The 12,481-nt window shown below is 41.3% G+C and overlaps 1 protein-coding gene across 1 annotated transcript in view; it reads left to right on the forward strand.

Moving 5' to 3' along the window:
• The first annotated feature begins 6,365 nt into the window (after positions 1-6,365).
• LOC143000880 (myelin basic protein-like) overlaps positions 6,366-12,481 on the forward strand; it is a 36,777-nt gene continuing 30,661 nt past the window's right edge. Inside the window, exon 1 of the mRNA XM_076150350.1 lies at positions 6,366-6,655. The gene's annotated coding sequence lies outside the window, so the exon portion shown is untranslated. The remainder of the gene's footprint in view (positions 6,656-12,481) is intronic.

The following is a 12,481-nucleotide window of genomic DNA, read 5'->3' on the forward strand; positions in this document are numbered from 1 at the left end:
TGCCTTATTAGCCTGAACTGTGCGGTAAATGAACTGGTTGCAGGTGTATTGAATTCTGCCGGCAACACGGATGGCAACAGAGCAAACAGGCGTAGGTGAGGATGTGTCAGGATGGAATGATTTGGCAGTTTCTGCTTCTGTCAGATGTCAGGATGAACGGACATGGTGAGCCCTCAGGCTCAGCGCTGAGCTCACCAATCCTCCCAGCACACAGAACTGTGATGGTGACACACACAACAACAAGAGGGGGGACAAACATCAAGCCTGCCATCAATCTGTATTTGACATGATTAGATTCTATGTAACCTCTAAGTGGTCTGGATGATTGTTATTCAAAGGTCAGATACATAATAAATAAAATAGAGGACAAATAGATGAAAGATTATTGGAAAAAGATACTAAATGTTGTATGACATGGTCCACAATCAATACACACATGTACCTTGTTAGTAGTCTTTGTATACCAGGTATGTATGGATATTTTTACATTTTGTCACCGATTTCAAAATGCATATTTCATATTTCAGTTTTTGGACATTATTTCTATCATATTTATTTTTCTGCGACTCAATTCTCTCTGTAAAATCTGAGCCATACACACAGACAATGCTGCAATCTGTATGTGTAAGGTTTTGACATTCTGAGTGTGTGCTGGCATTGAGAATGAACGCTGTGGTGTATAAGTGCTTGCCATGATTTTAGTTAGATTGTGTTTATCTTCAGTGTGTCTCGTTCCTGTTTGTTACCGTTGTAGCCAATTCCCTATAGAATACAATTATGTTCTTACTTATTTGAAAACTATATGACTTAAAATATGCATCTGAAATATCGTTATCTCTAACAAGCTTTTATTATGTAGGACATCATATTGAAAACCAACACAACACAAAGAATCTCATTAGATTTCCCTCCAAACTTCACTGTTTTCTCTCCTCTAATATTGGAATATTTTCCACTAGATGGGGCTCTTCCTTATTGAACAGTTCCATTTAATACTTGTTAATTCAGCTGTGTTGTGGATATTGCTGATAGCTTTATTTGCTTGACTTTTGCAGCTGTCTTTGGCACATGGCAGCTCTAATTGCCTCTCTGTATTTGCTGTGCAGTCATCGGTGGAAATAAAAACTTTATGCCAGTAAACTGGATTGGACAAATTCATGCACATTAATATCTGTGGCTGCATATGTGGATCCAACGTTTAGGGATGCTTCATCGCACTCGGGGGAATATTCCAATACTTGTTGTCATTGCCAGATTGTATTATATATTAGAGTTTTTCTGTCAGTGTGAATGAACAGCTCTTATCTTTCTTTCATAACTCTCATCTCTTTTGTTTGAGATTGTGTAGAAAATGTAATTGTCTGTCATGTTGTATGGAGGCTGGAAATGGTTTTAGCTTTGGAAGTGGCAACTAGAATGTATGAATTATTCTACGGACTTCATCCGTCATCATAATGGGAAATAACAAAAGAGGTCACAGCAAAGCAGCAGATAAACAAATGAATATGTGTCGATGACTCTCTGTCTCTCTCTCTGAGTGTGTGTGTGGGGGTGAGGATATTGGCGTTTTTGTGAATTGGACATTCATCAGATAGTCACACTTGTTACATTACTGATATATACAACGCAAGGACAGCTTGAATGCTTTAAGATAGTAAGAGAAAACAGAGCAAACTCATTCCTTTTTCACATTTTAGAGTGAACAAGTTTGACTCTTCTGCATTAATCTGATAGCTGTTATTTCTAATTATACAGATTCAGATTTGGATGTCCCTTCTGACAAAAAATTGTTTTCAGGACTTGCCTGATTTGAGCTTGATGCTTTAGAGCACATAATCTTTCAACTGATCTAAAATGACATTTATTGTAATTCCATTTCATAGTTTTATATTTCCGATTTCCGATTTTGAGGATTTTCCTATCACTTTGATTGGGATTGATCTTTAAGTACTTTTACTTTAAACACTTTAGTAAGTTGTACTTTTTTTACGCTCATTTTATGAATTCAGATGAAAGTCGTCCTCAGTGTGTACATCTAAGCTGATTCAATGAAGAAGACAAGCACTGCATCTCGGAGGCTTATCGGGCATTTGAAGACATTTTCTATTGATGGAAAGATGTAATTCAGTTATATTGAATCTCATTTTTTCTTAAACGTTAGAAGCAGGTCATAAGGACACGGTGAAATGTGTATTCAATGTAGCTTTGTTTACTGCAGGAATCCAGCACATACCAAGTGCGTACTTGTACACATAACAGACCCTCTCTATAGGTAATTGTCTGACTTTCATTTGGACATTCAGGAGTCCTTGGTTCCTTCTTTTTTCATCAACTCAAGCAGCAGTGGACAAGGAGCAATTAACACTTTGTTGAGAAGTCTTTGCCAGTGTTAACATGTTTCATGCTCACATCAAACAGGACAAAGGCATCAGTGGTAATAGCACAAGTCTGAAAAGTTCAATTCATGTGTATCAAGCATTTATTTGGATTGAAGCTTAAGTTAATTAACAGATGAGCTTCGGAGTAGTGTGTGAATCACTTTGGAATCCCTTTTGAACAATGCCTCTGGGCCTTTGAATGCAGCCCTGCGGCGGTTGATCGATTTGGTTTTGTTGTTTGTGTTCGAGATTATTCGAAATAGTCCAAGCTAATTTTTTTAATGAATCTCAGAGAAAGCACGCTACATGACCCACGGAGGACCTCATTAGTTGATGGAACAAATAATCAGCAAACACTGCTTTTAAAAAAACATGTATCAGAAACATCAGGTTGTCTTAGGAACCAGCCGCGCAGTTTTTTAACTAACAACCTCTATCGAACATTACAGATGTTCTATGGCAAAGGTAGATACGAAGGCTTTGCAGAGGTGAAGGTAGCGAGGATGCATTCTTTCACGTTATTGAAAGAGAACCTGCAATCTACCAAATGGATGATAAAACCATTTAACGGTTCACACTTCAAACATAATGCACCAATCTCAATATTGATTGCAAGATTGACGGTAAATGGGTGCATTGGGAGCAGATACAGGTATGGATCCATATCTAAAACTAAAAGAGACTCAAATATAAGCCTCAACACGGGACACATTAATGGAATTGCTGCATCATTACAAATGGGGCTACAAAAATGGAACAGCCACTTATGTGAGGCTGAAAGACGATGTTGACTCAGGAGTATGTGAACAGTTTCCATCTATCTTAATAGTCCTGAATCCTGAACAATGTTATTATTTGTCTGTTCTTTCTCTTTAAGACAATACATTAAGTGTGTTGATATCTATTGATATCTATAGATATTTGTCTACAAATCAGCAAATCAACTGCGGGACACTGGATACATGAAGCTGAACGGCCTTCAACCTAGAACTAAATTAAGCTCTTAGATGAAAGGAAATCCATGTTGCGGTTATATGCATGAGGACTTTCAGTTAGGCTAATTACATTCCAGACAAATACACAGAGGATTGAGGGGATTAGACCTGGATTCATTACTGGCAAATAACCAGCCAATACATAAGAGGGAAAACATGAAAACATGAAGATGTATCTCTTCGGGCTCCTCAGTTCACCATATGTCTGGTTAAAAATAACCCCCTTCTTTGCTGTTGCTGATGCCGTGTTGATTCCCATTTTCCATCAAAGTAAACATGTCCTCTTGCATCTCTGCTAAGCAATATGCACACACATCCCTTAAAACAGGTACGCAAATGACCAATAACTCTTCCCCCGAGTAGCAGTGATGGATAATCCATCTTGTTTTGGGCCCATTACCTCAAATGAGGCCGACGGATTTCCATGACAACCAGTTATCTCGGTTGAAATCGGTCCAGGATCTGAGCTAATAGGTTATCATTATGTGACTGGCGATGTTGAGTCATTTTCTCAGCCTTTGAGTCGATATCAGTGGTAAGCAATCAGATTGTTGATTCTGCCAGCACACCCCCCCTCCCTCCCCCTTCCCTCCCCACTCCACTCCCACAAAGCCCCAATGTCTGCAGTCACTGAAGCCATCAGGAGGGGTGAGGACAGTATTGGACTCGGTCCACCCAGAAACATTATCACAGGCGATTTCATTTCTCTGCTCATCGCTGCATTATCGAATTGCAGATGAATCCAATCTAATCTTTAAACAGAGATGATATCACTTGACAAACGACTCCAAATAAGAAATTCAAAACTGTGCATTTGTCAAAGTGACACCTGAACTGTTTTTCATATCACTGCGTCTTGTCTCACTTTAAATACTTGTAACAAAATACAAAAATGGTAGATGCATTTTCTTATAATTGTATTGATTTCTCTCAATAACAGAGGAGAAATAGTCAAATCTATTGCTGTATAAAGTTACAAGTAAGCTTACAATGTAATAAGTTCTAGATAATAGATTTGTTTTACCAGGAGACCAGGAGAATATTTTTATTGAAAGACTCTAAATGAAAGCTAATAAGGCCAACCATTAAATATAAAATGTGATATTAATGACCAACAGTATTGAATGTAATTAAATGCCTTTGCCTGGTAAACACCATTTTTATTTCTTTTCATCTTGAGTTAAATAATGCCTTTGCAGTGAAGTGTACTTTGCATTTTCCTTCTCCAACCTCCAGCGGCCGTGACCTCCTGCCGTTTCAAGTTCAATCTACTTGTACCTCATATTGCCTATTTTACCTCAGGGTCTTCGAAAAGACAACAATAGTAATAATAATACGACCTTCTTTCCTTCTCTCTCTCTCCTTTCCTCGCTCTCTCTGTATTAACAACTATCTCCAAATGTCCAGTCATGTCAAATGTTTGCTTCAATAAAAAGAAATATACCACAACATTGTCCTTCTCTTTCCTGACCTATCCGACACTGTCGCAACAGAAAATAGAACCTTTCAAAGCTTCACAAAGGGAGGAATTGTTGCAGAGCTATGACATCAGATTGAATGAAATTGTACAGGTGTTCACTATAACAGATAAAGCAGTGTAATTGAGTCGAATGGCTGCTTTGGTCCTACATTTCTTTGCTCATGCAACATTACAATCATTTCTAAAGCATCTTGATCGAGTGCTGCCCTGCTCTAAGCAGAAATGTGTGATTGAATAAGCTTTCCAGAGGTCACATGGGGTTAACCGTTACACCTTTCAGGCATATTGTGTGGGTGACTGTGTGTTCACAGTTAGGTAGGTTATTGCAATTTGCTGTTCGATTCCTCCAAGGACAGGAAAATTGTAAAGGCAAGCAGCAACAACAACTTTCATTCTAAGGCAGACGAAGTGTGAGGTGGCTTCTTGTTGAATTCACGAGGGGAGGAGTGTGCAAATGCTTTATGATAATATATCGCTAGTGAAGACAAATGCAGCAATACTGAAAAATGAAACAATCATTAGGTGGGATATTTATTTGAATTAGTTTGGGATTGCAACAGAACTTCCTTCGGCAGTATGTGCCGATTAATGCTGTCCCAATTTCACAACACTTAAAATGGAGCATGGCATCTAGCTCCAGGGCTAACACAATTAATTTTAAAACAATCTCTGTTGTTTATTCGAAGGAAAAGCAGAAACTTAAGATGAAGTTTCTGGACCGGTGGCAATGAATCTGCAAAGACAGAAACCTAATCTCCTCAAAATGAAAAATCTTTGCAAACTTTTCCAGGGATCTAAAAAAAAAAAGTAGAAGCAGTGTTGATTCTGAACTCAGTGTAAACCATCACGTTGTTCAAACAAGAGCTCATCGTCCATCTGCTGGATCGCAAGAAACTTATTAGAGCTTGTGCTTTGTTGAAAACTTGGGCAAACTTTGGGGAAATATTAGATGTATTGATTTCAATTTGGCCTGCTGCACCACACATGGATGTGGGCTGCTGGGGGCCAGTCAACCTAACTGCCTCATTTGGATTCAGAACACTGCAAGCTGTACATACTAATGCCAACATCTGACCTCACGTCCAAATACTCTGCGAGGACAGAGATCACATTTTAATGCAACGTGTGAATGTGGCCTGCGTTTGAATAAAGACCTACATGGGAAATTGTGTGTGTAGGGTAAATGTTGCCCTTCTCCTATTCAACAGCTACTCTTGCTACACCTACTCTTACCCTTCAGCAAGGCATTCAAATGTCTATTTGAGAGGAAGACTGTGGCTGTGGACAAATCACCGCATTAATAACGTGATTCGGGCTGATTCCAGAATGATGGTTTCGAAAGATTTGTAATCAGTCGGTTGTGTAATGATAGTGTGAAACTCCATTCCCACTATGTGACATCATCGCTCCCTAACGTGACTGAAAACCAATTTCAAAACCACCGCTTTGCACAACCTGTGCACGTTTGGTTTAACCCTCGCAGCTAGGCAGCACTTGCCACACAGACGTGCACCGACGTGCTCTTTAGCCCACATTTGTTGGCGGACTACAGTAAAGCTGCATTCCGCCCCACCCCGACAAACACCATCACCACTTTACCTAAATCAGGAAGCACCGCGACACGCTGTGGACGGAGACAATTTGAGTGAATTCACCCCTGCAGAGGTGAACCATATCCCGGCTACAGACGATATCTCCACCGGCTGTAGATCTGGACGACCACCGTGGACCACCGGTGAATGAAGACCGAGGGTCTGTTACATCCAGTGCGAGGCTCGGCTGTGGATGCGTTTCACCGAAGGGTATGTGTGCACAGACCCGCTGGTAAAATAGACTAAACAGAAATGCAATGTTTGGAAACAGTACATCACATGTGACGTTCACGTAATTGTACTTTTGTGTCCTCCGCCGCAGCGCCATAGTAAACGACAACGGTAGTAAACACGTTATCCACGTCGACTTGTTTACTATGCGTAACTGCTGTATGCGCGGTTTCGAAACCTGTCTGAGGGGGAAACACGCTCGAGACCCGGGGGAAACACGCTCGAATCGTAGCTGGTGTCTCAATATGGCCGAGTGTTATTAAATAAAGCATCACTGTCGCCGGACTATGGTTGTTTTGTTTGTCATGTGCTTTGACAGGCTCCCCCGACCACCACCTCCTCCACCCTCCCTGCTGCCCTTAAGCCAAACACGGTGGAAATACATGCGGGTTGAACGCTTCTGCCATTGTGGAAGACTAATACAACGCAGAATACGAGTCTTTTAGCCCCTTCGAATCACGAAAAAATACTCGGCAAACATAAATCACACCAGCCAGGGTTGTTTGCTCTAGAATATCAACTTTTAGAACCGAAAACCCGCCGTTCGCAGCCACACACCGCAGCCTCATTTACTGGAAGGGGGTCGTTGGAACTGATTTAGAATTAAAGATTTTGTTAAACCTGAATGTTGATAGCTCATATACAATAAGCCGAATTAACCACAGGGTTCATGTGATTAGTTTCCAGGTTCAATATTTCACGAAGCGTGTCAAGGTGATTAAAACGACAATATTGAAAACATTTGCAGTTCCAGAATGGAGTTTGGTGCGGAGACAGTTCCTCCTCATTTGTAGATTAAATGGTGTAATATATGACTTAAACTCAATCCTATGCTCTCAAAGTAGCACACACCTGCTGCCCTGCTACAATTTAAAGCACCTGCCACATTACAATAATTACTTTCATAGTTCTTTTATTGTTGTTGATTGGAAGTAACAGATTTGTTACACATGTATGTCCTCTCATTGTTTCATTTACTTAGATTTAAAGTAAGATCTAGCTTCTTCTGAAGATATAAAGTGTGTGTGTGTGTTTACTCACAACTTCATTTAAATATTTGTCTTGGCCAGAGAAAAATAATCAGTATTCTAGGCTGGAGGGAATGTTGCATGACATCACCCTGTATTCTAATCAGCAGTGAGCCCTCACCAGTTAGATGACTGCAGAGATATCATGGAGACATATAAGAGAGAAACATGCAGGCCTCTTCCACGGAGGCCTGCTGGAGCCACAGACCAGCAGGCCCCCCCCCTGCCATTTAATTAATTGATTGCTTTTACCTGGTATTCCAAGTTGCCTTCAGGGACCAGTGATACCAGGTGATACCAGGTGATACCAGATGATACCAGGCTCTACAGGTGTAACAGCAGTTTGCTTCTGCATTGTTTGTCTTCCATGATAAACTTGTTGAACTGCCAAGGTTAAGCAATAGCGGAAGGCCTTAAAACAGGCAATAGAATATGTTTCATACGGTCTGTTAGCTTTATACAAAAGCAGAGATTGAGGCTTAAAGCAGTGGTGCCTCTGACATGCTTACTTACTATCACAGCTGCACACAGTCTATAATTAAAATACACGCGTGGCTGCTTTGTGCCTGAACCGCACTGATTTTTCAAAGATAAAGCCTGCAGCTTTGCATGTCCTCTAGCTTGGGAACACTTACCAAGGAACCTGTGATGTTGTCTGATCTCATGAATGCTTCATGTGATGAGGAGGATAAAAATAGAGGATATGTAAACAAAAGAAGGATAATATGTTCTACCCCTGAACTATCTTACAGTCATGACCAGAGCATTGTAAGGAAATGATGATAATGGTCATTTATGAACCATTTTTTTTAGATATGCATGTAAGTATAGATGGTGAGGTGTGACATATACGCCTGGTTAGGAAGCAGTCTGGATCTGCCTGTGCATACCTGGCCTAGAGGCAACGGGAATGCGTGTCTCTGCATTCCTTTGTGTTTCATAGGATTCGTCTCAGCTCAGCCAGGGAAGAAAATGCCAAGAAGTTTGCTCAGCCGTCACATGTCTCACTCCGCATTCTTGTACTTAAAGTGTAAGCAGCTCACGCCCACTCACAGGCAAGCAGGTCTGAAGTATAATTTAGAAAACTGTCACAACCTTCTGTACTAACTGAGGTTTTTCATCTTAATGCGCTGCACGCTCTATCTGTGTTTTGCAGGTGACGAAGTGGGGTTAGTCAACTTCCGTCATCGCAGACTCACACGCTTCCTCTCTTTTCTTTTCACTTCCCCTCCTGTCTGTGCCTGATGTTTGACAGGTTGAGCCACATTGCCGTGCTACAGCACGATAGCGCTGTAAGTTTAGTTGAAGGCGTGGTGCCAGCAGTCGGCTCGGGGTGCACTGACACCATATCCTGCCGTCTGCAGTGGTGTCATCAGCTGCACTGTGTCAGACACTCAGAGATCACAATAGATAGTCGAGTGTAATGTGTTTTCACCAGCTCATGCTTCAGGCCCACTGCTGCATGGGGAAATTATAAGGACACCCCAGGGAGTCATGGGAGATGCCTGAGCATAAAAAAGCAAAACAAGTGCATACTTGAATCAACAAAGCAACAGCAATACCATCAATAGACCCTCAGGGGGCTTGCTGTTCCAGAGTCTAATATTCCCTCAGAGCCATATGTTCTGGTCCCACAGCAGAAAAACAAATGGTTCTGCAGAAAGCCAGCTGTTTATTTCGCTTCGCTGTCAAACAACAGTGTTTGTGTGAGGATTGTCATAGAAGAGCTCCTGTCCTTGTTTATTATATCTGACTGTTTACACAAAACACCGCCAATCTGCTGAAATCATCCAACTTCGAAAATAATGGCCCAGTCTTGAGACAGCAGAAAGCTAGAAAAGTGTGGTTGGATGTGTCAGTCAATAGCTGGAGCATACAGGCAAACATCGCTTCTCTCTACGGTGGAGGTGCTGCCGTTCAGTCATACCAGACTGATGAGCTGACTGCTGTTCAAGCCACAATGATTCAGCGCTGACAGTACCACAGTAAACAGACATGCTTATCAATGTGTCAATGCTAATGATCATGACGAAAAGGTTCATGGTGAGTTTCAGAGGGCTGTTGGTTAACATGTCGCTGTATGGAAAATGCAACAGTGAAAAGGATAGAGAGGTGTGGCCTGGTGGGGCTGCGTGTAAGATTCCAGCTCATCCATAAGAAGGCACTGAGCTGGTAGCATTCCACATACATTCAGAAACTAGAGGGTACATTCCACAGACAGCAAAACAATCCCCAGTTTCACTTTTATGTCACAAATTCTTTTGGCTTTGTGACTGAGAAGCAGGGCAAAATAACTTACTGAAAGAACACATTTTAGAAGTCAAAATGAGTAATTGGATATTTTACATGAATATTTTGGCAGGTTATTATTATAATCCCCCTTTTAGGTTTTGTCCTATTTTATATTTCCCAGGATTTCCCGTCACTTTTCTGAACAGTGCTATTATTTTGTCATAATTGCTCATTAATCTCCTACATTAACATAACCTTCAAACAGGACATTAATAACAAAAAAAGAATCTGCACTGAAAGAGGAGAAGACTCTGATAGAGGAGGAGAGGAAGGTGACTGAAACCAAATACACACAGGCTGGATGTCAGGCTTCCGCACTGTGTTCTGATCTCTGTACCAGCAGATGCCCTCCCCAGAGACAGATGTTGACCCTTGACCTCAAGTCTCTCCCGAGTGGAGCACTTGCTCTGGTAAACAGGCAGGGCACACTTGCTCTATCACAATGCAGCACTCATGTCAGCACATGCGTGTTCCCCTCCTCCACAACACACGCGTGCTCTATAGTCATTACGTAATCGATTTGCGGCAGAGCATAACATAGCTGTAGAATTAAAAGAAGCTGTTGTCTTCTGCGCACAAGGACAAACTGAAGACCTGACAATGGAGCCAGCACAAGGCTGTCACACACACGCGCGTTCCAGCCACCTATACCTATTGTGGTAGATTCAGGCTGTGGTGGAAGAATTGCATTGTTGGTTTAATGAATTATTGAAGGAAATGTGCAAGAATGAGGAGTGCAGCAGTGTGACACATAGAATCGTTTTTTGGAAAGATACAGTCTGATGCAAGATCTTCCTCAAGTATACATGTTAGTACATCACTATTATTGTGGGTTGAATGACAGCTTGCTGATTCAGAGGCTTTTTCGTCTGATACATGGAAAAATGAACGGAGTAAAACTGTAAACATATGCTGATGTTTGATTGTGATTTGGCTTGAAATACATCAGCTGGCTATTTTGACTATCATGTGTTTCTAAATTGTAAGAAAATGTTTGTGTGGTAGACTATATATACACGTATATACAGTATATATATATTCATATGGGGATGTACAGACAAAAGTCAAGATTTCTTCGCTCCCTTAAGTTTTTATGTACAGATAGATAGATAGGCAGGGTGACCACATCTGTGAAGTGCACTCTGTATTGATTTTGGTTTTGGTTCTTCGGCCTATATTGCCTGCCTCTGGGGTGGACGGATCAGTTTGTAATTTGTCACAGCAATACAGGCAGCTTACAGAAAAGTACAACATCCCCCAACACAAAAAGCCCATTTTGCTGCCTTACATTGATTTCTGTTGGGAATGAAACTGGCATCTGGGCCTATTGTGATTGGTTTCGCGCCATGATTGCTGAACACTGGTGGAATAACAAATATGGGAAGGAAAGCCATTTAGACCACTACAAGCTGCTCAGATTCGTCTTCAGTCCCAATCAGAGAAAATTAGAGGTGCGATGATCATTTGTATGAAATGTATCTGCAGCGTTTGTGTTCTACAAGGTGAATAGAATTCTCCATGTTAAAATGGACTACATTGGGAAAAACAATGGAAAAACACTCTCAAGCTTTTCACATCCATCTTTCCATGAGTCATAATCCTTCAGCGTCTTGGCCGTGCTTCGTTGTCCCTTTGTTTGAGGAAGTTCCCATTAAGATAGACAGACAACCCCAAGTGTTTCCAAACACACAAATCCAACGGCACTGTGATGCTTTGTCTTTGTTCATTAAGTGGTTCTCCACCACAGAACCTCAAATGTAGCTCAAGAAGGAGCAAAGAAAGGCTCATTGTGCTGAATGGTAATCGGTCCCCCAGGTTCACTGCTTTCACTGCTGTCAACTCCTGAATTTTGCAGCAAATTGTATGATTTTATATATTCACAGAGTCTATATAGATCTTATTGACAAACAAACACACATCATCAACATTCTAATCATCATCTATTGTTAACATTTGCTAGTTTAGACCAACAAATGTAACTAACTGAATGCTATAATCAGCAGACTTTGAGGTGGAGATTGAGTCCTCCAGGTGCTGACCTACATGTAGCTGTGTTATAATAACTGTGTTTCCCATCCTAATGACTGAATTATTGATGGAATGTTTCAGCAGACACCTGGCATTATCTCAAACGTGCTTGAATATGGAGGAGGGCTTGAAAGTGCTGATTTTGCACGGCTTGCTTTTCTCACACAGCGCGTTCCAGCACCTTCCTTGTCCCTTGAGATGATACTGTATATGTGTGAGGAAAGATGAAGGCCACGAGAACCAGTGCTGTTTTCTTTTATCAGTTAAATGCCCTCCTGTGGTGTTGTGATTGCAGCCTTGGCTCGCTCGCTCGACACCCTTCCCCCCTCCCCCTCCCCCCACACTCCCCACCCTCTCTTTCTCACTCTATTACGCAACAGCTCTTTCTTGCAAGTCCTTGCAGGATCTCTGCTATGGTTGTGTAACGTTTGCGAGTGAAACTTGCTGTAAGGCTTCA

Source organism: Genypterus blacodes, unplaced genomic scaffold, assembly GCF_046128005.1.
Source record: "Genypterus blacodes isolate CSIRO-AG114 ecotype Tasmania unplaced genomic scaffold, CSIRO-AGI_Gbla_v1 ptg000052l_1, whole genome shotgun sequence".
NCBI lineage: Eukaryota > Metazoa > Chordata > Actinopteri > Ophidiiformes > Ophidiidae > Genypterus > Genypterus blacodes.